Here is a 20711-nt window from a genome sequence, read left to right as displayed (position 1 = left end):
TAATTATGAGGTCATGTGGCATCTTAACCAGTAACACTATGAATTCCAGTTCAGTTCATGGAACATTATACGAATTTCTACATATATTATGAGAGAAAAACTACACAATTCAACCAGTAAAACGTTATTACTTACGGTATAATTTTCAGTTAACGCAAACTCAAAACATAGGTACTGAAAATCCCTAGGAAAACAATCTCAACGAATTGTTCAAACAACTATGTTTAAGCACATCGTGAATTATTAAATTCAAGATTTTAGCAATTTAATATCATAAATACAAAATGTTCATGGTAATTTCTAATAAAAACATGACGTGCTTGAATCGAGGATAAGTAGACGATGTGATGTATTACAATGGGACTAAATAAGGTTTGTCTTTGTGAGATCTCCCATGGAATAAATAAACGACCTCCTGAAGAGGAAAGGTAAACAACTGGTTTATTTCCATCATTAGTATAATATATCAGGACTAAGCAAACCCGCGAGCTTAATTAAATGCCGGTTAATCCGTAGACACTTTGATAAACCTCTACTGGAAATTTGTGCGAACTTTGTTAATGAACTTAAACGTTTCAGTAATCTGTGTGTTCCACTGTTTTCGCATCTAGTAACGCTTTTTTTATGCATTAAATAGGTCACCGAACTCATTGCCAACCTGGTTTTAAATAACTACGGGGGTCCATTGGCATCACAACAAAAACTCCACCATCTTTTTTATTTTATTTCTTAGATGGGTGGACGAGCTCGCAGCCCACCTGGTGTTAAGTGGTTACCCATAGACATCTACAACGTAAATGCCGCCACCCAGAGATAAGAGTAGTATAGTTACAACGGCACCCCCACCCTACAAACCGAAATGCATTACTGCTTCACGGCAAAAATAGGCGGGGTGGTGGTACCTACCCGTGCGGGCTCACAAATGGCCCAACCACCAGACTAGCCATCTATCTTGAAAGAGCTCGTAAACTTAATTATCTTGTATAAAGGCTGTCGGGTGGTCAAACTGGGATACACGTCTGCTTTGCAATAGTAACAATATTTACCCGCGCGAGCCCAAATAAAAAAACACTATGTGTTTCCGACGCCAACAATACCGAAGAAAAACGTTAAAGGTGGACTTTTTTTTATAGTAGAAAAATTCGTTCATGCTCTGCTGTTGAGAACATTGATTTCTTGAATCTACCCACCACCAATCGTATTTTAGGTGGTACTACGACAAAAACTTTCTCTACAGTGCCAATAACAAGTTGTATTTGTACCAAGTCTTATCATAATCGTATGAATAGTTTATAAACGCATAGAGCATTACATTTTCTTTATAACTAGCTATCATTTACCCGCATAAACTTCTACGCTTTTTCTTAAAATTTGCCAAGCTTTTGCCATTAATATAAATCACTTTTTGACATAACAACTGTGATAGTTTCACCTTTTGTTTATGATAACACAAATTAAACATTCAAATTTTTTTGGTTCATCGCTCTTTCTTTTAGTAAAAAACGTATCAAAATCGGTTAAATGGTTTGAGCTACTTAAAATTTAGCTTCAAAGTAAATTAGTCAGTAAAAAGCTAATAGAGAAGTAGATGAGAGCAGATAGCGACTTTACTTTAATTTTAGAGAGGGGAAAACACATTTAAATTTTATATCCTGCGAAGAGATAATCAAACTATCTAACAAATGCATACTTTCGTAAAATGCGAACAGAATATTTTCAGACCAATTAAATCAAGTGCTACAGACTGTTCCAGTAAGTGGTCTTTAAAAGCGTCTGTAAAAGAAGTGAAGAGGCAAACATAGGACCGCAAGAGGACTGACTCCCAGCGGTGTTACTAAGAATAGATAAGTGACTGAGAGACGTACCGGGTATTTCTTTAGGATGGATTTTCGAATGGTATTTTTCCGAATATTGCTGGAGGTAAAATGATTGAACACTCTCTGATATATTTCGTATTTTGAACTTTAATGTGATTGTACTTAAATCCTGTTTCGATATCATGCAAATTACTACATAATTGTTTTTTTTTACTTGAGCTTTGTTAATTGCAATATCATGTCTTAATTTAATCGCTGTCGTAAATTCTTCGAAAATTCTACCAGATATTTAATGATTTTAATTAAATATTAGGTAATATAAAGTTTTGTTTTGGTTGATTGGTGGATTGAACTAATCGGCGGTCATGAAGTTTTGCCACGTAACATCTGGTTATGGAATGAACTCCCCTCCACGGTGTTTCCCGAGCGCTATGACATGTCCTTCTTCAAAGGGTAAGCGGTAGGCAGCGGCTTAGCTCTGCCCCTGGCATTGCTGAAGTCCATGGGCTACGGTAACCACTACCATCATGTGGGCCGTATGCTCGTCTGCCTACAAGTGGAATTAAAATTAAAAAAGTTGACGAAAATTACATTAGAAAATTTGATTACACAAATAGCTATCTAAAAAGAACCAGGTTAAAGTTAGTAAAAGTGTGTTAAAAAAATAAAAGGGTTTCATTCGCAAGCCCTAAACACGTGACAAAACAAACTAGTTGTTAGTTATAATTGCCCTGATAAATGCACTATGTGCTAAAGTAGCGATTAATGGTAATAGTCACCTGTCGAACGTAGAAGCAATTTATTCAAACCATTCACTTTGTATTTGTCGGTGATTCATTGTCTAATTACTTTTAATCCTGTTTTACGGTAGCACCCTTATTTTTGGACGAGATCTTTGTAAATGTAATTTTCAGAAAGAAAAAAACAGTGAACTGAGTGGTGTGTTTGAATTTAAATTAAATTGAATGATAATGAATTAAATGAAATATAGACTTTTTTGCAGACCATATCACGCATTGACTTTATTAGACGGTTACAGGAGCCCTATGAGATGACGCCTAGATTGCAACGAAAATGAAACCTTCCGCCACCGTACATAACGGCCGTCCCAGTCTTCAAATGGTTAACGCCTGATTGCTTCGAAACAAAAACAGGTGAATCTCGACGGAATCACAATTCGTCCGACCAACAGTAAATGCCGGTTCCTGATCGCGGTATATGTGTCGAAAACTCAGAGAACGTAACCTCCAATTTTCCGGTGAACCCATTAGTCACGTTTATGACGCCCACGGGAAAAGATAGGGTAGTACTCTTTCTAGGCCAATGAATTTTAAAAGTAATAATTTCACTCACAAAAGATCCAAAGACAAAACTCTATTCTTTGTTATTTTTTATTGCTAAGAGGGGTGGACGAGCTTACAGCCCAGTTGGTGTTAAGTAGCCATCGGTCTACCACGTCAATGCCACCGCCCATCTTAAGACATGAGTGCGAAGTCGCATTTTTACAGTACAACGCCTGTTTCACCCTTCAAACGGAAATGCATTACTGCTTTACGACAAAAATAGGCAGGGTGGTAGTTCCTACCCGTGTGCACTCACAAGACGCCCTACCACCAGTAAAATGTATATTCCTTTTGATATTGGACAAAGACAATGATAGAGTTTTCTTTTCAATTTTCAGTTCGTTTATTTTTATCTAAAATCATGCCATTTGACTACTGTATTTGTGTTAGCTCTACTCACCACTAAACGCTCAGAAATTTATCACGTTGACTGTCAAATTATCTGTCTAAATTTACAGTATCAAACCAATTCTATTTTGTTGGTAGAATTAACATATTAATTGGGAGAACCTCGAAAAAGGTAAAAGTAAATTCAGGAGTTTAATTGAAAAAGTTTAACAGGCAGGTAGTAAAATTTATATGAGAATTTATGAAAAAATCGATTGAAATTTGTTTACTTGAGTTTTATTCCGCGAACATAATTTAGAAGTGTTGTTCTGGTAATTTATTGGAAACTCTATAAATAGACACACAATGTTTGAATTTTTCATACAACTCACATCCCACATATCGCTCCAAATTGCATGAAGTTATTTGTTTAAATTTCACTACAGGTACAATTACAGGTGTTTAATACTCGCCTATTCTATGAAGTCAGCGTGGCCTAGAGGAAAATATGCCCTGCACACTACAAGTAATGCTACACCGGTATTCAAATCCCTCGTACAAATATAGAATGCCCGAATGCATAATGTTCGCCACTTTTACCCTTTTGTGCAACAAATATTACATAAATCACAATATTAGGCTACAGGAAAATCATACAGAAATTTGATGAACGACATACAAAAAATACTGAATCTTCGTACATTCGCTTTCACAACCTTCCACTACTATTCAAAATAGCTAAATGACGGGATAAGTTGCGGGAAAATACTTCACACGTGTAAAGTAATTTGTTGCTTCGTAAGCGGCCCACGTGAGCTTGTTAGGTAAATACGTGTGGTAAATTTCGAAATGCCATTACTACTTACTTAAAGACGTGTTCTTGATTAAAAAACAATTTTATTTATCGAACATGTCAGTGTAATCTTTTAAAACTAAAGGAGCAACAGTATGAATGTTGGGTAAATATTAAAGAAAACTGAATCCGGAATGGACGTTTTAAATAAAACCGTGATTTCGAATAATGTTTCTATGTGAGATAAGAGTGTTTCATGTACACAAACATTAACTTAACTTATGATTGTTTCTGCTCACGAAAAAATGTGCTTGATGACTATTTTTGCCATTTTTATTTTTCTCCTTTGGGAATCGTCTTTACTCACCTAAAGAGAAACACGTTTTTGCAAGTTTTCAGTGTTAGTGAAGAATCTACCCAAAGTAATACATTCTGGGGCCGTTGCGTTAATTCACATTAAGCACCTACATCTCCAAATATCTTTTTTGCCACATACCACCTAACTTAAGAACAAACTCCTCTAAGCGATGTTTCCCAAGCGCTGTAAGATATCCTTCATTAAACGAAATTTACGGAGAGTCCTCAGTAGTACCCAGTACGGAAATAAATTAAAACCTCAAATAGTAATATAAATCGCCAAAAATATCGAATATTTATCTTATAATTAGTTCGTGAACGATAGGAGATTAATGAATTTGCGAAAAAGCCTATAAGCCGCTTATACGTACAGGAAACTATAATCTTTATTGTAACATGTTGAACGTATGTGGAATTATTGTAACAATGACTTATGGATTGTCTCGGTAAACCACTCATGTGCTTCCAAATTATAGTTGTTGGTTGTAAGACGTGAGCACGCACGGGTAGGTGCTACCATCCCACGTTAATCTGCCACAAGGCAGACATGTGTTCAGGTTTGAATTGTAATATGACAGTTATCCGTTGCAATTTATACGTATACCGCGTGTCACAAGAAGAATGACGAAATTAATGCTGTGAATTTATGGATTTTTGTAAAAGTTTCTCACCGGATGTGCGGTGACCTCATCACACAACGAAAACCATGAAAGAACTGCCAAAAAATGTATTCTTTGGATTAAACAGATATGTGATCTGTTAATGATGATCTGTTAAACAGAAAGTTTTATGTGTGAGCTTCGTCCGGACCATCATGGGTATCTCTGAATCCTGCATGAAAAACTTTAAGCGCCTATCTCTCAGAGCTTTATTAGTAAACTAGCGACCCGCCCTCGCTTCGTTTCGGAAACATTAAAACACACATGAAGCAAAAAAAAAAAAAAAAAGAAGTAGCCTATGTTCATCAGGGACAATGTCGGCTTCTAATGGAAAAATAATTTTTCAAATCGGTCCAGTAGTTTCGGAGCCTATTCGAAACAAACAAACAAACAAATCTTTCCTCTTTATAATATTAGTATAGAAGTATAGATAATAATGAGTTCTACAATATGCGTATTATATTTAAGTAACATTTCTCACTTAATCTACAATAATATCAGACAAATATGCAATTTAATTAGCATGATTTTGAAGAGTAAGCATTCGTTAATAGTTGAAACGACTCAAAAAATACTGGAACATTTTTCCGCGGTGATTCACAATTGTGGATGTTTACGCATCCTCTAGCCGTGATTTGCTGGTTTTATTGTATTATTTTAGGGTTCCGTACTGTGCTGTATGATAAGGGTTTGTAACAATTATTTATGACCGCGAATGCATATTACACAAGAACCCCAAGTACAAATAAGAAATAAACCCTTTAACTAGGTCCAATAGAAGGCTTCGAAGCCATATAAAGAATTAAAAGATCAATGTTTAAAAAGAGAGATATAAAAATAAGATTATGTGTGCCAGCCAGTTCATCCTTATTTCACGGATCAAAAGAACGAAACGATTCATAGAGATTTTTATGATTTGTTTTTTTACATACACATTTTTCTATTAGGCCAGCAGAAATGACTGATGTAAGCCTAATGTAAATTGGTTATTGAAGCCAGACATAAATATCGCTTACCTTAGTACTTGTGGTGGAAGTTTCAGTGGTTGATTTCGAAATGACAATAATACTTAAAGAAGTATTGTGTCTCTACTCTTTTTCGCGGCACATTATACGGAAGGACTTGTAATAAACCTTACCAGTAGATGTATTTATTATGATTGGTCAGCCCACTGAGTTTCTCGCCGGATCTTCTCAGTGGATCGCTTTTCCGATCCGTTAGTAGATTCTGCGAAGCACGGCTCTTGCTAGGGTTCGTGTTAGCAACGTCGTCAGGTTTGAGCTCCGTGAGCTCACCTACTCCTTAAGGTTACGCTGAAATAGCCTCTCAAGGCACTCAGCTAGGTAGGAAAAAAAAGCGATTGGTCAAATACAGTTTCGTTGAAAGAATAATATTAATGTCCCGTTTATTTTCTCTGTCTATTAATATTGTAAGTTTAGGAATTTTAAATTTCAAGGAACCGAACAAACTTAACCCTTAAATGTAAAGACTATTATAAGATACCTAAAGCCCGCAATAAATTCTTGTCTCCAACTAAGTTGTTTTGATAAGTTCATTGAATGTAAATGTGACAAAGGCGTTTTTTAATTATTTCATTACAATTCTAGATATTGTAACCAGTATTCAGACTAATTTAATCAAATGACTACAAAAAAATGCACTGGTTTGTTGTAAACGATTTTAAGAATCGGCGGAAAACAAATTTCTAGTTAGTGAAGTCGGTAACTATTGACTTTGTCCGGGTTTGATTTCTGGTTTCAGTTACTGACTGCAACTTGGACTGCAAAAGATGGGTAAATAAAAAAAAGTTGTTAAATTTGCTAACTCTCGTCTTGTGCCCGCGACAAATTTCTAGTCTGGAAGCTGCTAACAATGGAATGTTTGTTTGTTTTATTTTGTCGGAGCGAATACTTTTGTCAACAGTAGTGTGTACAGGATGAGAATCTTATAGCAAGCGATACTATAATATACTACTATAATAATATACTACTATAAAAGTACCTCATAATAGATTTCTAGTTCGCGTGTAATATAAATAATTTTCTGAGGAGGGCCAAACATCAGTTTGTAAACTTAAATGAATAGTTAAACTCACAGCTCAACTGATGTTAAATGGTTACCGGAGTCACACACATAGCAAGATAAATGGACCTTGCCTATTTATATTTCACATTATTATCAGGTCATACTTTTTGACACAATAAAATAAATTAGATATCTGTCAAATGCTATCTAATAATAATATGTGAATTGTAAAAATGTTTATGTGTTTTATGTAATGTAATTAATTACCATATTAGAAGCCTTCTTGCTCAGCTATCAGATATTATGGTTGCCCAGTGCAACAGACTTTATAGTTTTTTCTGTTTCTTTATTTAATTGTGACGTTTCAATAAAATTATTCTATGCTACATTCCGATGTACTACACGAAAAATGAAATGAAAAATGAAACCTACGAGATGGACCGACGACTTGGTAAGAACCTTGGTAAGTCACGTTGGATGCAGGTGGCAACGGACAGGCTGAGATGATGATAACACGAAAAATAGGTATTCAATTCTTTTCTAATTCTAAAAATAAAGTTATGATAAAAATTCAAAGGGTTCCGCACTCGATTCTTGTCGCGCTTTCCTCGAAACAGATATTATACGGTTCTCTGAGTTTTAATTGAGAAATGTATTTATTGTTTGAGTTTTTTGAGGCGTCACACTATTTTTGTCGGAATGTTCGTAACTTATTTTGATTGCAAAATAAAGTTTATGTACCGTTATATGCTTCGGTTTATTGTTTTTGTTCGGTTTATTAAGATTATTAATAATTTTTTTTGTTGCTGCGTTTAATAAGCAATAATAAAATTTTATGAATTCGGTTATTTTATGGTGTTGCATGTTTTTTTTTCCTTAGATGGATAAATTAATTCCAGTTGACCCAGTATTAAGTGGTTACCGAAGCCCATGCATATCACAGCGTGAATGATACTGCCACTAACTTGAGTCTTGATTGAGTTACAAGCCGAAATTACATCAGTCGTTCCAAGTGAACGTAATTGCCAAATCATAACCCGCTGATTACTATGTTAAGTACTAGTAAATATTATATTACGATACGAATATATATTAAAGGTGTAAGTTCGTATATTATTGTTTTAATTGCCTTTGTAGGTAGAAGAGCATACGCCACCACCCACCTGATAGTGAGTAGTTACCGTCGCCCAGGGACATCAGCAATACCAGGAGCAGAGCCAAGCGGCTGTCTACTATTAATTACTCTCCACAAGCCTGTTAATACGTATGTATAGGTCCATGAATTATGGATTGGACAACCATTGTACCAACTATGGATCGAAGCTTAGCAACTTTTTGCTCAGACTGCATAACATCAGACAAGACCGTTGCAATTTCATACAATTAATACAGGCAGCGGCATTTACTTTGTTTCAACTCCCATAAACATTGAACTTCAAGAATGCTATGAGTATGTTTGCCCTCAAACAATAATAAATGAAATACAAAAAAAAACTTTACAAATCAACCTCTTAACGGAGCAAAACACTCGTTAATGTGGTCGTATTTATTTCATTAACCTCCAAATAAACTGTATTAACTGGCACAAAAAGTTACTTTTTTTCTAGGTAAAGAGGTAGGCATTGAGGCTTACCCTTGTTAGGCAACAAAAAGTCTATTCAGACCTACATCTAAAATGACAGTTGTCAAATTATATTACCGTCTTACTCTATTTCATCTTAAATTTAGGGAAAATCAGTTTAAGACGAAGCTTTCAGCGGGAAAGTAAGTGGCACGTCGAATTTAAACCAATTACACGGACAGAATGGAACAAATTTTCCCGAAATGGTAAATTTTGATTGAACATTTGACTTCCACAGTGACACGGCTTTTGTTATACTCTAATATGCTAATTTATTGTTTTCTGAAGAATGATTGTCTTTATTATTAAATTTTATGAGACGTAACACAAACAATATATAAAAAAATACTAACTATTCGTCGAGGTCTAAAGGTTAAGATGTCCGGTGCATTCGTATCTAGCGATGCACCGGTGTTCCAATCCCGCTAGCAAATAACAATTTTTCTAATGAAATACGTACATGACAAATGTTCACGCTTGACTTCCGCGGTAAAAGAATAACATCGTGTAATAATAATCAAACCCGCAAAATTATAATTTGCGTAATTACTGGTGGTAATTACGGGTAGGTACCACCACCCTGCCTATTTCTGCCGTGAAGCAGTAATGCGTTTCGATTTGCAGGGTGGGGCAACCGTTGTAACCATACTGAGACCTTAGAACTTATATCTTAAGATGGGTGGTGAATTTTCGTTGTAGATGTCTATGAGCTACCAGAGCCCATTAACATTAACACCTGTGGTGGGCTGTATACTCATACACTCACTTAAGCTAAAAAAAATGCTTATGCATCAAAAATGGCATTGGTTAGCATCAAGCACGATACAGCGAGATCTTAGACCATAGATTGAAAGAAATGCGTAGAAAACTACATACAATAGACATCCCAGTTAAGCTTAATACACTAGCTGTCTGGCTATCTGCCTGTCATTGCTGATATCCTCGACTAACGTTGACGACTTACTATTACCAGCTGCCAATATGCCAGCCTTGCATGCCAGCCTTAGCAAAGAAAAATGTACATAATTCAGTAGAACAGTGCGTTTCCAAAGATCTTTTTTGCCACATACCATCCGGCTTTGGAATGAACTCCCCTCCACGGTGTTTTCCGAGCGCTATGACATGTCCTTCTTCAAACGAGGCTTGCGGAGAGTACTTTATGGTAGACAGCGGCTTGGCTCTGCCCCTGGCATTGCTGACGTCCATGAGCGACGATGACCACTTACCATCAGGTGGGCCCTATGCTCGTCAGCCTAGATTGGCAATAAAAAAAAAGAACAATGACTTTATTTGTAAATTATGTTTTACATTAATCTTGTTCGTAGTTCAATGAGTAACATTCCCCGTGTGCACATTTCAAATTATGCCACGATCCCAGTGTTAACATGTACACACATTTATTTCTAAATCAAATACGTACTAACGCAGCACTTCAAAAACTTCTTAGTCGGATGAAGTATGTGGTTCCCTAAAATAGTAACAAGTTTGTAGTACCACTACCTTACATAATATTTTGGTGGGATGGCCGATATATGTATATACAACGAAGTGTCGTACCTCGTGTCTACATAGTGTATTAATCTCTTCTTATCATAGATAATGTGATCGATGAAAGAACCACGTAATATCAGGAGAATTTTATAAATAATCAGGCTATTAAATAATCCTAACACTAAGCCGAATGGAATTTTTATTATTATTTCGAAGCATTTATCTAATTATTCGACCTTAAAATAGGCCTAATTAAAAGCCACTCCACAGAAGTCTCCTCTGCCTATTATTTTGTTACATTTCGGGACACATAAGTAAACTACAAATTCATGACAAATTAATAATTTTAAAAAATTAATAAGAATTGATTAAAATCAAATTATGAATCGCTAGTCATTCAGAAACCGCCCAACTCGGTAATTAAAATGAAAAATTACTCTGAGAATTCGCTTCGTCAATCTCATCTCCTACTTTGTTAGCTTGCGTTGACGAATCACTCAACAAGGGATGAATCCCTAAGAAAATACTCTTTCGACTTGGTGATTTTAAATTTTATTTCGCTATCTCTCTTGAACAAAATTGAAAGCTTTTATGTCTTTGACAATTTCATTAAAACTATGTACTTATATTTCCACTCCTATTTTCAGTAAATCGTTTTCAAAATACAATACTACACATTTTGTTTTCACTTACCAAGCTCCTCTGCCAATCATGTTAGAAATCATGATTCTTAGTACAGGTACTTCAACTCACGAACATGCCTAAAGTATCAGAAATCACTTAATCCACAAAAATTTAAAAAGAGAAAATCAAATACAACTTCGACATTCGAAATTAGGCTTAACTTGCGAATCGGCACCTCACCGACTTTCAATGCGACCGACCCCCACGGAGTTTCAGCGGAGACTGCACATTCTGAAACTGGAATTCTGAAACACTCGATGTTCTATACAGACGACACCCATCCGCGTAGATGAGTCTAATAGTGCTTGCGCTAAGCTGATCATGGATCATGTTTGGGTTATGTTATTTTTCTTCATTCAAGCTTACTTAAATACCCATACTGTGCAAATTAATTTCGAGGACATGAATAAAGCTCTGAAGTGATGAAACTTTATTTATCCTTACGTTTTTGATATTACATTAAGAATAACAATCTCCAACTTAGAAACAGCTCTGAACACAATTTGTGTTACGATTAAGGAGTTAGAAATAGTTTTGACGGTTGTCATTAAAACTAATTGCGGCTCGAAGCTTTCATGATTTCTAGTTTAAAGGGGAGGGCAGGTTCATGCTGTGGTTATATGGCTTCAAAATATGCAAAGCCAAATTAATACGCGATTTTGAAACAGAGTGTCAATTAGATTAAAATATAATAAAAATTACTAAATAATTAAATCGAAATTTGATTTCAAAATATTAGAGGCTTGATCGCTTTTTTATCCTTCGAAGCCAGACACCATACCTGAAGGTTAGTAGCAGTTGCCATCGTATCTTGACTTCAGTACTGTTAGGTACATATCCAAACGGCTTTTTTCTTATCAGCCCACAGACTTCCACTGCTGGACATAAGCCTCTCCCAAGCCTCGCCACAAAGATCGGTCCTGCGCTGCCTGCATCCAGCGGATCCCCGCGAACCTCAATAGATCGTCGGTCCATCTTGTGGCCGTGTGTGAGATCTACCCAAGCCGCTTCCTACCAGGTAAGATTCATAGAGATTCTAAAGGATCCGTAAGATTGGGATCGGGATTGAATCGGAACCGTTCCCGAAGGATGAACGGGAATAAATTAAACTTAACATAAATATTTATTTTTATGATATTTCATGAGCCAACGAAGGACAGCTAGTGGCCGTCGTCGCCATATTTGCATTTCATTTCGTACAATAAAAATTTGGAAATATTATATATCCGTACAATTCCCGAATACGATATTTTGTAAGGACGTATTCGTCGTCTGGAAAATTTCCTGCCTATATCCATAAATCCAGGTAAGCCAGAATCAGCTATATGAAATATAAGGAACAATATGATTTCGTTTGTAAATTAGGTATGTTTGATAATTTGAATTCATTTTTTCATATAAGAATTTATTAGACAAATGAAATGATCTGTATGGGAAGCTAAAAATGAAATTTCATACAAATGCTATACAATAAATGAATCACACATTTTTTTACACAAATATAAGAGAAAAGCGCAGTCGGTGCGAGATCTTACACTCTTATTCAGTCAAGGTCTTCCTGCTGTATAGGCTCTTTGTAAAACAATGGCCCTATTGAAAACCGGGTCTTTGTAATTCGGAGCATCAAGGGAAAATATATCGAGAAGCGAATCTAAAAGCGGACCTTTGTTTCTGGTTACGGAAAAGTAAACTCGATTCTTCCTAAATTCCTACCGTGTTTGTTACCAGAACAAATTGTTATTAACACTGGATTTATGGTTTTATTTTAATACTGTCGTTTGACTAGATCTTGCAGCAAATAGCATGGCTTGTGGTGCGGCTCAGTTTTTATGCATTACAAGTTGTGACTACGAACTCATATCTCATTGTCAGAGATGGTATTCACTTTTTAATTTCAAATAGACTCCGGAGACTATTTTATACCAGATAAGCCATTAACTCGTCTGCATTTGATAAAATGCATTCTAGAGGAAGTATTTTTCAATTGGCTACACAGAATCGAATTTTTAGCGTAGATAGGTAGATTTGGTTTACCAGATACTCCAATGCAGGCCGAGATATCATCATAAGTTTAAATTATAATAATTAGAAATTTACGTAATTAGTGGCGTCATTGATCCTATAATATGACGCACCACCTGTCTATATTCACCATTAAGTACTGATGTGTTCCGCTACGAAGGATAATACTGCTGTTGGAGGAAAGGAAAGCTCTTAGGTGGGCGGCGTCATTTATGATTTTATGATTTCTACGAAAAAATAATAGTTAAAAAATAAATAAAAATATACGCTTTTATAGAAAATCCAACTAAAAAATTGAAAAGAAACTTTAATAAATTTGAATTAAAAATGGTGTAAGAAAAAGTGATTTTATTGTAAAAAAAAGCGTGGGTTTTTTTTTTGCATGCGTGGGGTGCATGGTATCAGTAGTTATAAATATTTAATGAACAGATATGAGTAGAAGGGTTATTTTGATTATATCCCGAAAAGCATCCCACGCTTTTTTACAATAAAATCATTTTTTCTTACACTATTTTTAAATTATATTTATTAAAATTTATTTTCTATATTTTAGTTGGATTTTCTATAAAAGCAGATTTTGTTAGTTTTTTTAAACTATTATTTATTTTTCACTTTTTAGTTGAATTTCATTATTTTCAATAATTTTTTTTCATTTTTTTAAAAATATTGAATTTTCGTCGGTCCTTAATAAGTATACCAAATTTCGAGTTAATCCGACGTTTTGAAGGCGGTCAAAATCATGTTCAAAGATTCCGTTACATACTAACATACATACGTCTGAAGCTAAAAGCGTATTAAAAATATCTGTATTACCCAAATAACTGATACGGGTATTCTACAATACGTTAAACAGTACCAGCGTTTATTACCCGTATTTCCATGCACAACTTTTTGTATGGACCCCTGACGAGTTTGAAACATGTTGCCTCGATGAGTAATGGCCGAAGTTGAAAAGAGTTTAAAATTGAGCTGTCTGAATTTCGCTTGCAGATTAATATCATAGATTCTAGTTGCGAATCGTAAAGATAATTAATTTTACAAAGAGAATTAATTGGAATTTGTCTTGAAGGGGACAAGGTTTATAAATTGGTGTTATATTTCAATGGGAATAATCGACTAGGAATTTAGTTAGTTTGAAGAAAATCTTACATCCTCATGTATTAGTAATGGTTTTCTGACTTCAAATTATCCTCTAATTTTTATCATAATGCTAGTGAAAAGCATGTGTTGTGAACCCACATAATTATCATCTTGTCTTTTTTAGCCATAGATATAAAGAGTTTCGGTGTACCAGACCAGAATTACCACTTTACCGATGTTATTGATATTCTTAATTACATTTCAAAATTGCGAAGGACAGTGACTTGTGGCATTGTGGCCTCTAGTAAGCCTTTAATACTAGATGAACAAGATCTAAGATATATTCCGGCATCTTGCATCAGATGTCTGCCAACGATAACCAATACAGAAATAAATAATATTTCTAGTATAATTTTTATATAACATTCTATTCCACTAAATAATTCAGAGAATTTGTTGCAAAATTAAGTAATCAGAGGCCATATTCTACATTGAGTATTCAGGCGTAATCATCCTATCCTTTGGGAGATAATTCATAATTGTTTTATGCAAATCACCACCCTTATAAGTAAGACCGTGTAAGTACCTAAGGGAGCTGTTAGGGGGTTAGATCGGGTTGCCTGATATGTGATTGATTATTTTTAAACTAAAAACAATCCGTATTTTTTTATTATCTGCGGTCATGTCTTCAGGAATTGTCGCCACATTTGGTAATGATTATAATATATTATATACTTTTTCTTTTTCAGTATTTTTAAATGTGTTTCTATTTTATTTGTTTATTATTTCATGGACATAAAAACGAACCCACGGCAAACTTGGTGCAAAGTGTTTAATTGTGCCTATAGATTAGATAGTTTTTTTTTATAGCTTATATTGGTGCACGAGCTTACAGTCCACCGGGTGTTAAGTGGTTACTGGAGCCCATAGACATCTACAACGTCGACACCCACCTTGATGTCTGAACCTATATTATTATACCCGCTGTTTTTCTAGTCTACGAAGTCTTTTAATTAAAAACTCTATTCGTACGCTAACTATATTTGAAACTCACATTTCAATCGTATCCGAGCACGAAAATTGTTAATATAATACAACAAACACTTTGTGTAACCACAAAAACATTTTGAGCGTATTAGTACTTAAAGTTTTGTCATGAATTATTCAGATACCTGTCAAGCCCTTTCAATACAATATCCTTAATAGTAAGACAGCGCTAACGAAGTTGATCCTCCGTGCAAGTGCCGAACAATTTAACAGAGAACATTTAGGTAATTTTATGACATTGTTTAAATTTCTAGCTATGAAAGAGCTATTTAGATTATGATTTCCAATATTAGAGAATGCTTCACAAGTTCTTTTTTTGCATATGATTCTAAATATTATAAAAATATTTCTAAAATTATGAAGTCATCCAGGCCTAAATGGTACCATCCAGGTAGCATTCTATTGAAGTACGTACTTGAAAATTTTTCACGAATTACTTCCACAGAAAAAATGACATCGTGTTATAAAACAAAAACAAAAAAAATACACAACGTTATTCCATCACCGCGAATGACTTTTTTGGAACGAAGTTCCTTATGGGACGATGCGGAGAGGCATCCTAACCGGAAAAAAACGTCCGTAACGTAAGATTTTTATTAGTAATGCACACAGTGTACGACTTAACTTTGTAATAACGTACAAAAAATAACATATTTTTTTATAATTCGTTGACCACAATCTCAGAGCGTTCGTTTAGGCAATACACTCGTGAATCCCCTCAGGCCGACTCGCGGCGTTCGATGATGACGAAAAAGCAGAGCTGCTGGCCGATACATTGCAAACCCAGTGCACACCCAGCACTCAATCCGTGGACCCTGTTCATGTAGAATTAGTAGACAGTGAGGTAGAACGCAGAGCCTCCTTGCCACCATCGGATGCGTTACCACCCGTCACCCCGATAGAAGTTAAAGACTTGATCAAAGACCTACGTCCTCGCAAGGCTCCCGGTTCCGATGGTATATCTAACCGCGTTATTAAACTTCTACCCGTCCAACTCATCGTGATGTTGGCATCTATTTTCAATGCCGCTATGGCGAACTGTATCTTTCCCGCGGTGTGGAAAGAAGCGGACGTTATCGGCATACATAAACCCGGTAAACCAAAAAATCATCCGACGAGCTACCGCCCGATTAGCCTCCTCATGTCTCTAGGCAAACTGTATGAGCGTCTGCTCTACAAACGCCTCAGAGACTTCGTCTCATCCAAGGGCATTCTCATCGATGAACAATTCGGATTCCGTACAAATCACTCATGCGTTCAACAGGTGCACCGCCTCACGGAGCACATTCTTGTGGGGCTTAATCGACCAAAACCGTTATACACGGGAGCTCTCTTCTTCGACGTCGCAAAAGCGTTCGACAAAGTCTGGCACAATGGTTTGATTTTCAAACTATTCAACATGGGCGTGCCGGATAGTCTCGTGCTCATCATACGGGACTTCTTGTCGAACCGGTCTTTTCGATATCGAGTCGAGGGAACCCGCTCCTCCCCACGACCTCTCACAGCTGGAGTCCCGCAAGGCTCTGTCCTCTCACCCCTCCTATTTAGCTTATTCGTCAACGATATTCCCCGGTCGCCGCCGACCCATTTAGCTTTATTCGCCGACGACACGACTGTTTACTATTCTAGTAGAAATAAGTCCCTAATCGCGAAGAAGCTTCAGAGCGCAGCCCTAGCCCTAGGACAGTGGTTCCGAAAATGGCGCATAGACATCAACCCAGCGAAAAGTACTGCGGTGCTATTTCAGAGGGGAAGCTCCACACGGATTTCCTCCCGGATTAGGAGGAGGAATCTCACACCCCCGATTACTCTCTTTAGACAATCCATACCCTGGGCCAGGAAGGTCAAGTACCTGGGCGTTACCCTGGATGCATCGATGACATTCCGCCCGCATATAAAATCAGTCCGTGACCGTGCCGCGTTTATTCTCGGTAGACTCTACCCCATGATCTGTAAGCGGAGTAAAATGTCCCTTCGGAACAAGGTGACACTTTACAAAACTTGCATAAGGCCCGTCATGACTTACGCGAGTGTGGTGTTCGCTCACGCGGCCCGCACACACATAGACACCCTCCAATCCCTACAATCCCGCTTTTGCAGGTTAGATGTCGGGGCTCCATGGTTCGTGAGGAACGTTGACCTAGACGATGACCTGGGCCTCGAATCAATTCGGAAATACATGAAGTCAGCGTCGGAACGATACTTCGATAAGGCTATGCGTCATGATAATCGCCTTATCGTTGCCGCCGCTGACTACTCCCCGAATCCTGATCATGCAGGAGCCAGTCACCGTCGACGCCCTAGACACGTCCTTACGGATCCATCAGATCCAATAACCTTTGCATTAGATGCCTTCAGCTCTAATACTAGGGGCAGGCTTAGGGACCCCGGTAACCGTACTAGTCGAACTCGACAAAGAGGTCGACGTGCAACCTAACCCATGCATCAGCTCGCTGAGTTTCTCGCCGGATCTTCTCAACGGGTCGCGATTCCGATCCGGTAGTAGATTCATTCGTGAAACAATTGCTCTTGAGTTGTTAGGTCTCCTTCGGAGGCGCTCGGGCAGTTGTTAGCAAATCCCACCCCTCTTGGCTGAGCCTTTGCTCGCCCACCTGTCCTGGTGAAACTGGAAAAGCCTTCGGGCCACCAGTAAACTTTCAATCATAAAAAAAAAAAAAAAAAAAAAACACTCGTGAATGAAGTGTACCACAATAAGTTCGCACGCTACCGAATGATCGTGGGTTGTTGCGAAACCTCCAGTTTTATTTTCTTTATACCTCGAATAGAACTTTGAATTGAAATCTCGAAATTGAAATCAGCGGAACATAGCTCAGGATAAAAGATGACTCATCTTTTATCTATTGCCCTTGTTGGCAGACAAGCATACGGTCCGCCTGATGGTGAGTGGTCACTCTCACCTATTGACGTCAGCAATGCCAGGGGCAGAGCCTAGCCGCTGCCCACCGTTAAGCCTCAAACCGCCAATAATAATAGTTTAGTTGTAATTTAGTTAGAAAACTGTACTTTTTCAAATTCAGTATATCCTTGTATCAATTAAATAATGCCTCGATTACTTTTATAAGTATCTCAACTCAAATCATAAATTCCAATCAAGATTCATTGATTTTCCATTTTATACATCTAGTTTCTTTTATTTATCTTTATAACGAAGTGCGGAGTCCCGTTAAAGTTCGACTCTTGTAATCAGGATTTTAAGCAAATTTATAACGTAAATATTTCATAGCTTTTGCGGTCGAGATTAAGTTTAAAGTTTTGATGATTAATTGAGAGTTTTATTAGTGTTTGACTTTGAGCTATGACTTTAGAAATTAGTGGAATTGTTGTTCTGTAATAATTGAATGGAAATTTTCTTTGGAATACGAATTTATTTATGCTTTATCGGGAAGCAATCAACAACACAATTACGCAAATTGGAATGTATTGAATACATCGCAGCAGAAATGAGAGAGATGTACCAATTTTTGTGACTTCAAAACAAGTCATCCTTCCAGTAATTGGGCAAATTTTATAAAATTGTTGATTAAATTTTACCACTACCTCGGAACGACGAGAACCTACATACAATAGACGTAACAGGTGCTTCTAAATCACACTTTAGTACTTTTTTATTATAATAATATTGATTAAGCGCTCGTCGAATGATAATAGAAACTTATCGTTTAATATTACTGGTGGTAGGACCTCTTGTGAGTCCGCACGGGTAGGTACCACCAACCCGCTTATTTCTGCCGTGAAGTAGCAATGCGTTTCGGCTTGAAGGGTGGGGCAGCCGTTGTAACTATACTGAGACCTTAGAAGTTATATATCAAGGTCGGTGGCGCATTTAAGTAATAGATGTCTATGGGCTCCAGTAACCACTTAACACCATGTGGGATGTGAGCTCATCCACCCATTTAAGCAATAAAAAAAACTACAATGCTTGTATTTCCACGAAATCATACATATCTTTATAATAAACAGCAAAATTAACATACCAAATTGCTTTAGATTAGACGGAGAAAGTTTACGTAGCTACTAATATGTATACATTTGCAGTCGGTCGCATTTATGCTGAACAGTAAACTTTAGCAAGCGCTTCTCTGATTGAGTTTGCGAATGTCACGCTGTTGTTCTAGAACTCTTGAAATTTTATCATACTTTCCCAACAACCAGACTAATGAGTTCACGGATTAGCTTTACTGGAATAATGTTAACGTTTCCTATTTATGGTTACAACGAATTTCGGTGAATATTTATTATTTTACTAGCTGACCCGGCAGATTTCGTAGTGCCTCAATCGATAAATAAAAGCCCTATACTTTTGTATAAAATAAACTTAAAACAAACAAAAGGAATTCGTCCGACGGGAGACACATCAAAGGAAAAACAAAATTGTTATTTTTATTTAATTTCGAGCATTTTCATATTTATTTACCTTTTAAACCTTCTCTGGACTTCTACAAATAAATTAAGACCAAAATTAGCCAAATCGGTCGAGCCGTTCTCGAGTTTTAGCGAGACTAACGAACAGAAATTCATTTATATATATATAGGTATTATTATAGAAGAAGAAGATAGAAGATAGAAGATTGGAATGTTTGTATTGAAGTAAGGCGCGTAATATTATCATGATATCAAGACACAAAAGGCATAAAACCACAGCTGTGGCTACACTGAGAGAAACCTTTGGCAATTACAAAATTAATAGCTGCCAAAGCGGACTAAGAACTAGTATTTGAACAACGAAATATTTGTAGCCTTAGAAATGAACAATGTCACTATATTTTCAAAATAGTTGTTTTTTTTTTCTATTCGTAATCAAGTAACATACAAAAACTAAGATTAAAATTTCATTATTGTGACCATATTGGTAATAATATATTATTTAATAATCATAAACCTTTGCGTAAACAGGTTGTGATCTCTACGTTCCAGATGTTTATCTTAGAGCCATAATTATTGGCAGTGCGTCTTATCCGATAGATAATATAAGCTTAGAAGCTTATCTTAGGGTAATGACCGGGTTTAAGGTAGGGCAAACGTATTAATCAACGTCCATCCATGAATAGGCAGTGACGTAGCCTTTGATTTCAGGTCGGAAACTTGGAAAATTCGTGGATCCTCCGAAGTTTGAACTAATCAAAGTTTCATTAAGCCGCTATATTACATGTAAAATATTAGTTTCGAACAAAATCATTTTTAGCTTAAATAAATATATATTTTGTAGTACAAAACGCCTTTCATTAAATTGGAGCTGAAACATTTCTGCTACCGTATCTTAACTGCACTTGCAATCTTGATCAACAGTAGCTGTTCTTTTTCACATAATATTTTGGCTTTTTCTACTTTGCCACATTCTGAGCCACAGATAACCCCCAATTTATACAAATAATCTTAAATCTATCCCATCACTATGGTTTGATGCATTATAAGTTTGTGCTTGAA

The 20711-nt window shown here is 36.4% G+C and overlaps 1 protein-coding gene across 1 annotated transcript in view; it reads right to left on the bottom strand.

Moving 5' to 3' along the window:
• The window catches only part of LOC101735978 (trace amine-associated receptor 1), a 46549-nt gene extending 35208 nt beyond the window's left edge, over positions 1-11341 (bottom strand). The window contains exon 1 of the mRNA XM_004932613.5: positions 11127-11341. The gene's annotated coding sequence lies outside the window, so the exon portion shown is untranslated. The remainder of the gene's footprint in view (positions 1-11126) is intronic.
• Positions 11342-20711: the final 9370 nt, after the last annotated feature.

This window comes from Bombyx mori, chromosome 23 (assembly GCF_030269925.1).
Source record: "Bombyx mori chromosome 23, ASM3026992v2".
NCBI classification, from domain to species: Eukaryota; Metazoa; Arthropoda; class Insecta; order Lepidoptera; family Bombycidae; genus Bombyx; species Bombyx mori.
The sequence above is the reverse complement of the archived record's forward strand: the minus strand, read 5'-3'. Positions and strand labels throughout refer to the sequence as shown.